The sequence below is a fragment of the Anomaloglossus baeobatrachus genome, unplaced genomic scaffold (genome assembly GCF_048569485.1).
Source record: "Anomaloglossus baeobatrachus isolate aAnoBae1 unplaced genomic scaffold, aAnoBae1.hap1 Scaffold_2786, whole genome shotgun sequence".
Taxonomy (NCBI): Eukaryota; Metazoa; Chordata; class Amphibia; order Anura; family Aromobatidae; genus Anomaloglossus; species Anomaloglossus baeobatrachus.
Window position 1 is genome coordinate 107,804 of NW_027442269.1, and position 14,344 is coordinate 122,147.

Below are 14,344 nucleotides of genomic sequence, written 5' to 3' on the forward strand. Positions count from 1 at the left end.
GGCTCCAGCTTTAATATCCAATGGCCTTCCCTTATATACAGTGACCGCTCCAATCCCCTCCTCCTGGATCTATCCCCCCGCTCCATGCCTCTAACGGGAAAAGACAACAGGGACGCCGGGTGCTGCTCTGCGACTCCCCCACAGACAGAGCATTGCATCCCCCCCCCCTTCCCCCAGGCAGAGCATCGCACCCTCTCTCTCTCTCCTCCCCTTCCCCCAGGCCAAGCATCGCACCCTCTCTCTCTCCTCCCCTTCCCCCAGGCAGAGCATCGCACCCTCTCTCTCTCCTCCCCTTCCCCCAGGCAGAGCATCGCACCCTCTCTCTCTCCTCCCCTTCCCCCAGGCAGAGCATCGCACCCTCTCTCTCTCCTCCCCTTCCCCCAGGCAGAGCATCGCACCCTCTCTCTCTCCCCCCCTTCCCCCAGGCAGAGCATCGCACCCTCTCTCTCTCCCCCCCTTCCCCCAGGCAGAGCATCGCACCCTCTCTCTCTCCCCCCCTTCCCCCAGGCAGAGCATCGCACCCTCTCTCTCTCCCCCCCTTCCCCCAGGCAGAGCATCGCACCCTCTCTCTCCCCCCCCCCCTTCCCCCAGGCAGAGCATCGCACCTTCTCTCCCCCCCCCCCTTCCCCCAGGCAGAGCATCGCACCCTCTCTCCCCCCCCCTTCCCCCAGGCAGAGCATCGCACCCTCTCTCCCCCCCCCTTCCCCCAGGCAGAGCATCGCACCCTTTCTCCCCCCCCTTCCCCCAGGCAGAGCATCGCACCCTCTCTCTCCCCCCCTTCCCCCAGGCAGAGCATCGCACCCTCTCTCTCTCCCCCCCTTCCCCCAGGCAGAGCATCGCACCCTCTCTCTCTCCCCCTTCCCACAAGCAGAGCATCGCACCCTCTCTCCCCCCTTCCCCCAGGCAGAGCATCGCACCCTCTCTCTCTCTCTCCCCCCCTTCCCCCAAGCAGAGCATCGCACCCTCTCTCTCTCCCCCCCCCTTCCCCCAGGCAGAGCATCGCACCCTCTCTCTCTCCTCCCCCCTTCCCCCAGGCAGAGCATCGCACCCTCTCTCTCTCCTCCCCTTCCCCCAGGCAGAGCATCGCACCCTCTCTCTCTCCTCCCCTTCCCCCAGGCAGAGCATCGCACCCTCTCTCTCTCCTCCCCTTCCCCCAGGCAGAGCATCGCACCCTCTCTCTCTCCTCCCCTTCCCCCAGGCAGAGCATCGCACCCTCTCTCTCTCCTCCCCTTCCCCCAGGCAGAGCATCGCACCCTCTCTCTCCCCCCCCTTCCCCCAGGTAGCGCATCGCACCCTCTCTCTCTCTCTCCCCCCCTTCCCCCAGGCAGAGCATCGCACCCTCTCTCTCTCTCCCCCCCTTCCCCCAGGCAGAGCATCGCACCCTCTCTCTCCCCCCCCTTCCCCCAGGCAGAGCATCGCACCCTCTCTCTCTCCCCCCCCTTCCCCCAGGCAGAGCATCGCACCCTCTCTCTCTCCCCCCCCTTCCCCCAGGCAGAGCATCGCACCCTCTCTCTCTCCCCCCCTTCCCCCAGGCAGAGCATCGCACCCTCTCTCTCTCCCCCCCCTTCCCCCAGGCAGAGCATCGCACCCTCTCTCTCTCCCCCCCCCTTCCCCCAGGCAGAGCATCGCACCCTCTCTCTCTCTCCCCCTTCCCCCAGGCAGAGCATCGCACCCTCTCTCCCCCCCTTCCCACAGGCAGAGCATCGCACCCTCTCTCCCCCCCTTCCCACAGGCAGAGCATCGCACCCTCTCTCCCCCCCTTCCCACAGGCAGAGCATCGCACCCTCTCTCCCCCCCTTCCCACAGGCAGAGCATCGCACCCTCTCTCCCCCCCTTCCCACAGGCAGAGCATCACACCCTCTCTCCCCCCCTTCCCACAAGCAGAGCATCGCACCCTCTCTCTCCCCCTTCCCACAGGCAGAGCATCGCACCCTCTCTTCCCCCCCCCCCCTCCCCCCTCCCCTCACGGTCAGAGCATCGCACCCTCTCTTCCCCCCCCCCCCCCCTCCCCCCTCCCCTCACGGTCAGAGCATCGCACCCTTTCTTTCCCCCCCCCTCACGGTCAGAGCATCGCACCCTCTCTTACCCCCCCCCCCCCGGGTCAGAGCATCGCACCCTCTCTTACCCCCCTCTCCCCCCGGTCAGAGCATCGCACCCTCTCAACCCCCACCCCCCGGTCAGAGCATCGCACCCTCTCTTCCTCTGCATCGCACCCCCCACAGATAGAGCATTACACCTACTGCTGCACACTATTGCACCCAGAGACGGTGACCTACAATCCCTTTTTATTTCCCCCTGAAGCTCATACATGATAAGCTCCATCAGATATTACCTCCTGTTACATCACACCCAGGGCTGGAAACAGCAGAAACAGGGAAGAGGGGAAACATCCTGCTGCTTGTACCGCAACTGCGCACTGACTGCCGGGAACTACAGGCTCCTCCCACACAAGAGGCCGGTCACATGGGCGTGACGTCACCAGAGGTCCTTCTGTCCACTGGGATCTAGCCTCTACCATATATCTAGTGTGCGGCTCTGCAGGTGGAGGTAGGTGCAGGGTATTATATATCTAGTGTGCGGCTCTGCAGGTGGAGGTAGGTGCAGGGTATTATATATCTAGTGTGCGGCTCTGCAGGTGGAGGTAGGTGCAGGGTATTATATATCTAGTGTGCGGCTCTGCAGGTGGAGGTAGGTGCAGGTTATTATATATCTAGTGTGCGGCTCTGCAGGTGGAGGTAGGTGCAGGGTATTATATATCTAGTGTGCGGCTCTGCAGGTGGAGGTAGGTGCAGGGTATTATATATCTAGTGTGCGGCTCTGCAGGTGGAGGTAGGTGCAGGGTATTATATATCTAGTGTGCGGCTCTGCAGGTGGAGGTAGGTGCAGGTTATTATATATCTAGTGTGCGGCTCTGCAGGTGGAGGTAGGTGCAGGGTATTATATATCTAGTGTGCGGCTCTGCAGGAGGAGGTAGGTGCAGGGTATTATATATCTAGTGTGCGGCTCTGCAGGTGGAGGTAGGTGCAGGGTATTATATATCTAGTGTGCGGCTCTGCAGGTGGAGGTAGGTGCAGGGTATTATATATCTAGTGTGCGGCTCTGCAGGTGGAGGTAGGTGCAGGGTATTATATATCTAGTGTGCGGCTCTGCAGGAGGAGGTAGGTGCAGGGTATTATATATCTAGTGTGCGGCTCTGCAGGTGGAGGTAGGTGCAGGGTATTATATATCTAGTGTGCGGCTCTGCAGGTGGAGGTAGGTGCAGGGTATTATATATCTAGTGTGCGGCTCTGCAGGTGGAGGTAGGTGCAGGGTATTATATATCTAGTGTGCGGCTCTGCAGGTGGAGGTAGGTGCAGGGTATTATATATCTAGTGTGCGGCTCTGCAGGTGGAGGTAGGTGCAGGGTATTATATATCTAGTGTGCGGCTCTGCAGGTGGAGGTAGGTGCAGGGTATTATATATCTAGTGTGCGGCTCTGCAGGTGGAGGTAGGTGCAGGGTATTATATATCTAGTGTGCGGCTCTGCAGGAGGAGGTAGGTGCAGGGTATTATATATCTAGTGTGCGGCTCTGCAGGTGGAGGTAGGTGCAGGGTATTATATATCTAGTGTGCGGCTCTGCAGGTGGAGGTAGGTGCAGGGTATTATATAGCTAGTGTGCGGCTCTGCAGGTGGAGGTAGGTGCAGGGTATTATATATCTAGTGTGCGGCTCTGCAGGTGGAGGTGGGTGCAGGGTATTATATATCTAGTGTGCGGCTCTGCAGGTGGAGGTAGGTGCAGGGTATTATATATCTAGTGTGCGGCTCTGCAGGTGGAGGTGGGTGCAGGGTATTATATATCTAGTGTGCGGCTCTGCAGGTGGAGGTGGGTGCAGGGTATTATATATCTAGTGTGCGGCTCTGCAGGTGGAGGTAGGTGCAGGATATTATATATCTAGTGTGCGGCTCTGCAGGTGGAGGTAGGTGCAGGTTATTATATATCTAGTGTGCGGCTCTGCAGGTGGAGGTAGGTGCAGGGTATTATATATCTAGTGTGCGGCTCTGCAGGTGGAGGTGTGTGCAGGGTATTATATATCTAGTGTGCGGCTCTGCAGGAGGAGGTAGGTGCAGGGTATTATATATCTAGTGTGCGGCTCTGCAGGTGGAGGTAGGTGCAGGGTATTATATATCTAGTGTGCGGCTCTGCAGGTGGAGGTAGGTGCAGGGTATTATATAGCTAGTGTGCGGCTCTGCAGGTGGAGGTGGGTGCAGGGTATTATATATCTAGTGTGCGGCTCTGCAGGTGGAGGTGGGTGCAGGGTATTATATATCTAGTGTGCGGCTCTGCAGGTGGAGGTAGGTGCAGGGTATTATATATGTAGTGTGCGGCTCTGCAGGTGGAGGTAGGTGCAGGGTATTATATATCTAGTGTGCGGCTCTGCAGGTGGAGGTAGGTGCAGGGTATTATATATCTAGTGTGCGGCTCTGCAGGTGGAGGTAGGTGCAGGGTATTATATATCTAGTGTGCGGCTCTGCAGGTGGAGGTGGGTGCAGGGTATTATATATCTAGTGTGCGGCTCTGCAGGTGGAGGTAGGTGCAGGGTATTATATATCTAGTGTGCGGCTCTGCAGGTGGAGGTAGGTGCAGGGTATTATATATCTAGTGTGCGGCTCTGCAGGTGGAGGTAGGTGCAGGGTATTATATATCTAGTGTGCGGCTCTGCAGGTGGAGGTAGGTGCAGGGTATTATATATCTAGTGTGCGGCTCTGCAGGTGGAGGTAGGTGCAGGGTATTATATATCTAGTGTGCGGCTCTGCAGGTGGAGGTAGGTGCAGGGTATTATATATCTAGTGTGCGGCTCTGCAGGAGGAGGTAGGTGCAGGGTATTATATATCTAGTGTGCGGCTCTGCAGGTGGAGGTAGGTGCAGGGTATTATATATCTAGTGTGCGGCTCTGCAGGTGGAGGTAGGTGCAGGGTATTATATATCTAGTGTGCGGCTCTGCAGGAGGAGGTAGGTGCAGGGTATTATATATCTAGTGTGCGGCTCTGCAGGTGGAGGTAGGTGCAGGGTATTATATATCTAGTGTGCGGCTCTGCAGGTGGAGGTAGGTGCAGGGTATTATATATCTGTGTGCGGCTCTGCAGGTGGAGGTAGGTGCAGGTTATTATATATCTAGTGTGCGGCTCTGCAGGTGGAGGTAGGTGCAGGGTATTATATATCTGGTGTGCGGCTCTGCAGGTGGAGGTAGGTGCAGGGTATTATATATCTAGTGTGCGGCTCTGCAGGTGGAGGTAGGTGCAGGGTATTATATATCTAGTGTGCGGCTCTGCAGGTGGAGGTAGGTGCAGGGTATTATATATCTAGTGTGCGGCTCTGCAGGTGGAGGTAGGTGCAGGGTATTATATATCTAGTGTGCGGCTCTGCAGGTGGAGGTAGGTGCAGGGTATTATATATCTAGTGTGCGGCTCTGCAGGTGGAGGTAGGTGCGGGGTATTATATATCTAGTGTGCGGCTCTGCAGGTGGAGGTAGGTGCAGGGTTGCGTCTAGATCAGAGTTGATTTTTTGTGGTCCTCAAAAAATCAACTCTGATCTAGCTGCTTCAGTAGTGAGCCGGCTATATCGGAGTTGATTTTTTGAGGCCTCATTTTTTCCACTCTGATTTAGCCGGCTCACTACTGAAGTGTCTAGATCAGAGTGGGTTTTTTGTGGTCCTCATTTTTTCCACTCTGATTTAGCCGGTCACTGCTGAAGTGACTAGATCAGAGTTGATTTCTTGAGGCCTCGCTGTAGTCACATGTTTTTGGTCACCTCATTTTATCCACTCCGTTCTAGCGGCTTCACCAGTGAGGAGGCTAGATCAGAGTTGATTTTTTGATGATCTCTGTGATCTTTTCTCCATACAGCACAGTTCAGTTTCTACAGCAGGGGCTGGAATCAGATGTATAATTGGAATGATTTCATGTTTTTATTTATTAGATGCTCACACTGTTATATTTATTATTTTTTTCCAAAGGGCAAATTTTTATTTTCATTATTATTATAACTTACATTTTATTATTATTTTTTACAATATAAATAATTGCACACAGCGCTGATTGTTCAGTTTTGCTGGAATTTTAATTTTACCGTATTTCCACAAGTCGTGGCCGGATGACTGACATTGAAAGAGTGGGCGGAGCCTCAGAAGGAAAAACGGAACCGCGCAGCTGACAATCTTCATAACTTACCATATTGGATCAGAGTGGATTTTTTGAGGATCTCTCTGTAGCCTTCATTATGTACATTTGGTACTGAAGTGACTGAAATTCAGTTTTTTGAAGAGTGGGAGGAGCCTCACGGCGAAAAACGTAACAGAGCGCAACCGAAAAAGTGCTTATAATTTCACACATTGTGTCGTAGTGGATTTTTTGAGGACCTCATTTTAGCCACTACATTATGTACATTTGGTACTGAGGTGACTGCAATGGATTTTTTCGAAGAGTGGGAGGAGCCTCAAAGCAAAAAGCGTAACAGAGCGCAGCTGAAAGTCCTCATAATATCCACATTGTGTCGTAGTGGATTTTTTGAGGACCTCAAAAAAGCCACTCCGTTCTAGCTGCTTCAGTAGTGAGCCGTCTATATCAGAGTGGATTTTTTGAGGACCTCATTTTAGCCACTACATTATGTACATTTGGTACTGAGGTGACTGCAATGGATTTTTTCGAAGAGTGGGAGGAGCCTCAAAGCAAAAAGCGTAACAGTGCGCAGCTGAAAGTCCTCATAATATCCACATTGTGTCGTAGTGGATTTTTTGAGGAACTCATTAAAGCCACTCCGTTCTAGCTGCTTCAGTAGTGAGCCGTCTATATCAGAGTGGATTTTTTGAGGACCTCATTTTAGCCACTACATTATGTACATTTGGTACTGAGGTGACTGCAATGGATTTTTTCGAAGAGTGGGAGGAGCCTCAAAGCAAAAAGCGTAACAGTGCGCAGCTGAAAGTCCTCATAATATCCACATTGTGTCGTAGTGGATTTTTTGAGGACCTCAAAAAGCCACTCCGTTCTAGCTGCTTCAGTAGTGAGCCGTCTATATCAGAGTGGATTTTTTGAGGACCTCATTTTAGCCACTACATTATGTACATTTGGTACTGAGGTGACTGCAATGGATTTTTTCGAAGAGTGGGAGGAGCCTCAAAGCAAAAAGCGTAACAGAGCGCAGCTGAAAGTCCTCATAATATCCACCTTGTGTCGTAGTGGATTTTTTGAGGACCTCAAAAAAGCCACTCCATTCTAGCTGCTTCAGTAGTGAGCCGTCTATATCAGAGTGGATTTTTTGAGGACCTCATTTTAGCCACTACATTATGTACATTTGGTACTGAGGTGACTGCAATGGATTTTTTCGAAGAGTGGGAGGAGCCTCAAAGCAAAAAGCGTAACAGAGCGCAGCTGAAAGTCCTCATAATATCCACATTGTGTCGTAGTGGATTTTTTGAGGACCTCAAAAAAGCCACTCCGTTCTAGCTGCTTCAGTAGTGAGCCGTCTATATCAGAGTGGATTTTTTGAGGACCTCATTTTAGCCACTACATTAGGTACATTTGGTACTGAGGTGACTGCAATGGATTTTTTCGAAGAGTGGGAGGAGCCTCAAAGCAAAAACCGTAACAGAGCGCAGCTGAAAGTCCTCATAATATCCACATTGTGTCGTAGTGGATTTTTTGAGGACCTCAAAAAAGCCACTCCGTTCTAGCTGCTTCAGTAGTGAGCCGTCTATATCAGAGTGGATTTTTTGAGGACCTCATTTTAGCCACTACATTATGTACATTTGGTACTGAGGTGACTGCAATGGATTTTTTCGAAGAGTGGGAGGAGCCTCAAAGCAAAAAGCGTAACAGTGCGCAGCTGAAAGTCCTCATAATATCCACATTGTGTCGTAGTGGATTTTTTGAGGACCTCAAAAAAGCCACTCCGTTCTAGCTGCTTCAGTAGTGAGCCGTCTATATCAGAGTGGATTTTTTGAGGACCTCATTTTAGCCACTACATTATGTACATTTGGTACTGAGGTGACTGCAATGGATTTTTTCGAAGAGTGGGAGGAGCCTCAAAGCAAAAAGCGTAACAGAGCGCAGCTGAAAGTCCTCATAATATCCACATTGTGTCGTAGTGGATTTTTTGAGGACCTCAAAAAAGCCACTCCGTTCTAGCTGCTTCAGTAGTGAGCCGTCTATATCAGAGTGGATTTTTTGAGGACCTCATTTTAGCCACTACATTATGTACATTTGGTACTGAGGTGACTGCAATGGATTTTTTCGAAGAGTGGGAGGAGCCTCAAAGCAAAAAGCGTAACAGTGCGCAGCTGAAAGTCCTCATAATATCCACATTGTGTCGTAGTGGATTTTTTGAGGACCTCAAAAAAGCCACTCCGTTCTAGCTGCTTCAGTAGTGAGCCGTCTATATCAGAGTGGATTTTTTGAGGACCTCATTTTAGCCACTCTGTTTTAGGTGATTCAGCAGTGAGCCGTCTAGATCAGAGTGGATATTTTGAGCACCTCATTTTTGCCACTCTATTCTAGATGATTCACTAGTGAGCTGTCTAGATTGGGCCCGTGAGTCACTGTGGCCCCGTGGACCTCCTGACGACGATCGTACTTTCATTTATATCGGCATCACCATCACAGATGCCAATACAATTGAAAGGAACAATGCGAGGAGGAGCAGAACACTCTATTTCTAATCATTCTACTACTATGTGTCTGTGAGACACTGATGTTTCAGCATGGAGGACTGCGGTTACTAGAGATGAGCGAGCCTCTGAAGGCTCCGTTCGAGGTGCCGTTCGACGAACCGTTTGACGAACCTCTCGAACCCCATTGAAAACAATGGGAGGCAAACACCTAAAAACACATAGAAAACACCTTCAAAGGTGTCCAAAAGGTGACAAACAACTCACAACATACCACAAACACATGGGAAAGTGACAAGGACATATACTCATGCGAAAACGAAACAGCTGGACGAGGAAAAAGAGGAGGAGACACAGATATAGGCATGGCACGCCCTTCTAAAATCATGTAAAACACAGCAAAGGGACTCTAAGCAGAGTCTCCCTTTTTTCCAAAAATTGGGCCACACACACCCCTTCAGTGGCATCACTTGTGCCCCAGTTGCAAACTTGACCTGTTGATTTGCATCAAGCACATTCAAAAATACGCCAGCCTTAACTGTCTTCAGGATGACACCTGGGTAGGTAGCAAAGTCCTTGCTGAACTATGACTTGTTCATCTTGGATCATTTTTAAAAACACAGCAAGGGGACTCCAAGCGGAGTCTCCCTTTTTTCCAAAAATTGGGCCCCACACACACCACTTCAGTGGCATCACTTGTGCCCTAGTTGTAAACTTCACATGTTGACTTGCATCAAGCACAATCCAAATCCACAAGCCTTTACTCTCCCCAGGATGACACCGGGGTAGCAAAGTCCTTGCTGATCCATGACTTGTTCATCTTGATGAACGTTAGTCTGTCCACATTGTCACTGGACAGACGCGTGCGCTTATCTGTCAGCACACACCCAGCAGCACTGAAGACACATTCAGAGACAACGCTGGCCGCGGGACATGACAAGATCTCCAAGGCGTAAGTGGATAGCTCTGGCCATTTTTCAAGATTTGAAGCCCAAAATGAGCAAGGCTCCATTTGCAAAGTCATGGCATCGATGTTCATTTGGAGATACTCCTGTATCATCCTCTCCAGCCGTTGACTATGTGTCAGACTTCTTGTCTCTGGTGGCCTTGCAAAGGAGGGTCTAAAAAATTATGAAACGATTCAATAAAACTGCTGTTACCACCAGATACGGTGCTGCTGGTACGGTTTGACTGTTGATGACGAGACAGTCCCCTGTTTGTCAAGTTACAACTGGGAGATTCACTCCCTGCACCTGCACGGTTGTTTGGTGGAAAAGCCGAGCTAAGATCGAGTAACAGCTTCTGCTGATACTCCTGCATACGTGCGTCCCTTTCTATGGCTGGAATTATTTTGCAAAACTTGGACTTGTACCGGGGATCTAAGAGTGTGGCAAGCCAGTAGTCATCATTACTTCTAATTCTGACAATCCGAGGGTCATGTTGAAGGTAGTGCAGCAAGAAGGCACTCATGTGTCTTGCGCATCCCTGCGGACCAAGTCCTTGCTGTGTTGGTGGCGGCGAGGTGATAACCATGCTGCCTTCCTCTGACATATCCTCCCAACCTCGAACAACCGAAATTTGACCAAGGTCTCCCTCATCAGCTGAGTCTTCCATGCCCATCGACAGTTCGTCCTCCATTTCTTCATGGGCTCCTGCCCCTTCCTAAACAGTTTGGCTGCTACCATGCGCCCTTGTTAATCCCTCTCCCCCACTGTCCCATGCCTGCCGCCTTGGTGATGATGAACGTCTGGTCCTTGTAGATCTTGTTAACCCTTCCGTTGTCATGCTAATAATGGCATTGTCAGCGCTAAACATATTCGTCGCCATGTCGAAGCTGTGCAGAAGGGTGCATAGGTCCTTGATCTGAGACCACTCCATCAGCGTGATCTGCCCCACCTCTGCATCTCGTTGGCCCAGGCTATACGTCATAACGTATTGCACCAGGGCTCGGCGGTGCTGCCACAGTCGCTGTAACATGTGGAGAGTCGAATTCCAGCGTGTCGTCACATCGCATTTCAGGCGATGAACCAGCAGGCCGAAAGACCTCTGCAGCGATGCAAGTCGGTCAGCTGCGGCGGTTGAACGGCGGAAGTGAGCAGAGAGTGACCGTGCCCTGTGCAGAAGCCCATCTAGGTCGGGATAGTGGGTGAAAAATTGCTGGACAACAAGGTTCAAAATGTGAGCCATACAAGGCACGTGTGTCACCTTGCCCCGGCGAGGGGCCGCACCCAGGTTTGCAGCATTGTCGCACACGGCCTTACCTGGCTGCAGGTTGAGTGGAGACAACCATTTACGAAACTCTGAGTGCAGAGCTGACCACAACTCCTCAGCTGTGTGACTCTTATTTCCCAGACATTTCAACGTAAAGACCGCCTGATGCCGTTGAGCTCTACTGCCAGCATAGTAAGGAGGTGTGTGGGATTCCTTGTGCACAGTTACAACGCGGGTGGCCTGACCACACAGGCTTTGGGCGGAGGTGGAGGACCCAGATGAGGTTGAGGAGGCAGAAGCAGTGGAGGAACTTCGACATACAGAGGATTGACGCACAAGTCGTGGGGACGGCAAGACTTGTTCAGCAGACCCCTCACCATCTCTCACCATAGTTACCCAGTGCCCAGTCAGCGACATGTAACGCCCATGTCCATGCTTACTGGTCCAAGTATCGGTGGGGAAATGCACCCTGTCACACACAGAGTTTCTCAAGGAAGCGGCGATGTTGTGTGCGACATGCTGGTGTAGCGCAGGCATACCTTTCTTGGAGAAGTAGTGGCGACTGGGCATCTGGCACTGTGGCACTGCGACTGATATAAGGTCTTGAAAATCCTCTGTGTCCACCAGGTGGAAAGGCAGCATTTCGGTAGCCAAGAGCTTACAGAGGGATAGAGTCAACCTCTTAGCTTTGTCATGGCTCGGAGGAAATGGCCTTTTATTTGTCCACATCTGAGGGACCGAGATCTGGCTGCTGTGTGGAGACGGTGGTGAGTAGGGTGTCCCTGGAAAACTGCAGATCTGTGAGGAAAGTGCAGGCGGAGACATGATGTTGCCTTCATCCAAAGTTGATGCTCTCGATGTCTGAGAGAGCTCTACACCAGCACTTGTTTCCCCTTCCAAACCAACTGACAACCTGCCAAGCAAACTGGCTGTTGCGGTTAAAGAGGTGGAAGATCTGCGTGGAAAAACATGTGTGACAGCTGTCCCCACAGTCATAGAAGATGAAGGGCGCGCGGAGGAATTTGAAGGGGCAGGCGGTGGTTGGCTCGCTCCGCTAGGCCGCATTGCAGCACGGTGAGCTTCCCACTGGGACTTATGCTTGTTATTCATGTGACGATTCATGGAAGAAGTTGTCAAACTGGTGAGGTTTTGGCCTTTACTTATAGATTGGTGACAAATTTTACAGATCACATGATTTGGGAGATCCTTTGCAAGGTCAAAAAAGGACCCGGCTAGGCAAGGCTTAGAGGCCATGCGACCTGCAGAGCCACCCCGACTTGTGCTCAGAGGCAGAGTTGTGGCTGAGGATGCAGTTGTTGACGTGCTTCCAGTTCTCCGACTCTGTCCAGGAAGGCGCAAGGTAACTTCGTCATCAGTTGCATCCTCCTCCACCGCCTCTGGTGTCCTCCTCGAGTGCCTGACTGTGGGTTGACAGTAAGTGGGATCTAGAACTTCATTATCAAGTTAAGTTGTCATCCCAATCTGGTATCTGCGTCTCATCGTCATCAGTATGTTCCTCATTGTCTCTACCAACAGGTGTTACAGTTTGGGAATGAGGGTCTACATTATGCTCAGAAACTTGGTCATCAAGGCCTGAATCAGACTCACAAAGCTTCTGGGCATCACTGCAGACCATTTCCTGGTCTGTACTCACTGTAGCTTGGCAACAGACCTCTGATTCCCAGAGGCTATAGTGTGACTGAACAGCTCTGCAGACTCAGCCATCTCTGTTACACCATACTCTTCAGGGCGGGTGGAGACTTGAGAGCTGGGAGAAAGCAAGTGCGATTGGGATGACAACTCAGAGGACTGTTGTTTTTTGGATGTTGAAGTTGAGGTGGAGGAGAGGCCACTTGTTGGAGCACTTGAGATCCATTCAAGCTTGTTTTTTTTTGTGCATCATCTACCTTTGTTACAGTTGTTCGTTTCCGTAAAAAAGGAAGCACATCGGATTGTCCACGGAAAGTAGTAGACATCTTACTTTTGCTGGAAGATGGCATTTCTTCAGCAGATGTTAATATAGCTTTCCCACCTACCCCACGGACACAAACTTTTTTTCCTTTTCCAACACGCCTGTTCCCCTTTCCACCAGCATCTGTCCTTTTGCCACTCATTTTGTTAGCGAAAAGATTGGACACTTAAAATGTGGTAGCAAAAATGGAGAGGTGCTGTAGATTGCAGCGGTGGTCTAGCTTTATTGACAGCTGAAGAACCAACACTGACTATCCCAGACAATTTTAATATGCCCCTAACAGTGGCAGCACAGTTTGCAAATAGAATTGTGTGGGAAAAATGGGCAGTTGGGTAGAATGCCCGGGTGCTGTGGGTAGCAGGACAGCAAAGGGACACTAACGTAGTATTCCAGACACTTTTAGGATGGCACAAAAAGTGTCAGCTCTTTGGTCAAATAAAATAGCATGGCAAAAATGGGCAGGTGGGTATAATGCACGGGTGCTGTGGGTAGCAGGACAGCAAAGGAACACTAAGGCGGGCTTTGCACGTTGCGACATCGCAAGCCGATGCTGCGATGTCGCACGCGATAGTCCCCGCCCCCGTCGCAGGTACGATATCGTGTGATAGCTGGCGTAGCAAAAATTATCGCTACGCCAGCTTCACGCGCACTCACCTGCCCTGCGACCGTCGCTCTGGCCGGCGACCCGCCTCCTTCCTAAGGGGGCGGGTCGTGCGGCGTCATAGCGACGTCACACGGCAGGCGGCCAATAGCGGCGGAGGGGCGGAGATGAGCAGGATGTGAACATCCTGCCCACCTCCTTCCTTCCGCATATCCTACGGAAGCCGCGGTGACACCGGTAGGAGATGTTCCTCGCTCCTGCGGCTTCACACACAGTGATGTGTGCTGCCGCAGGAACGAGGAACAACATCGGACCGTCGCGTCAGTGTAATTATGGATTACGCCGACGCTGCACCGATGATACGATTACGACGATTTTGCGCTCGTTAATCGTATCATCTAGGCTTTACACACTACGATGTCGCATGCGATGCCGGATGTGCGTCACTTTCAATTTGACCCCACCGACATCGCACCTGCGATGTCGTAGTGTGCAAAGCCGCCCTAAGGTACTATCTCAGACACTTTTAGGATGTCACAAAAAGTGTCAGCTCTTAGGGCAAATAAAATAGCATGGCAAAAATGGGCAGGTGGGTATAATGCACGGGTGCTGTAGGTAGCAAGACAGCAAAGGAACACTAAGGTAGTATTCCAGACACTTTTAGGATGGCACAAAAAGTGTCAGCTCCTTGGGCAAATAAAATAGCGTGGCAAAAATGTGCATGTGGGTAGAATGCACGGGTGCTCTGGGGAGCAGGACAGCAAAGGAAGCCTCACTTTCTATCCCTGCTAATGAAAAAATGCAGTAAGGAATTGCCTGAGCTGAGGTAGCCAGACGCTGTTATCTAAATCCCTACACCGCATTTGCACGGACATGCTTAGCAGCTATGGCTATGAATGCCTGTAAATCAGCCCTG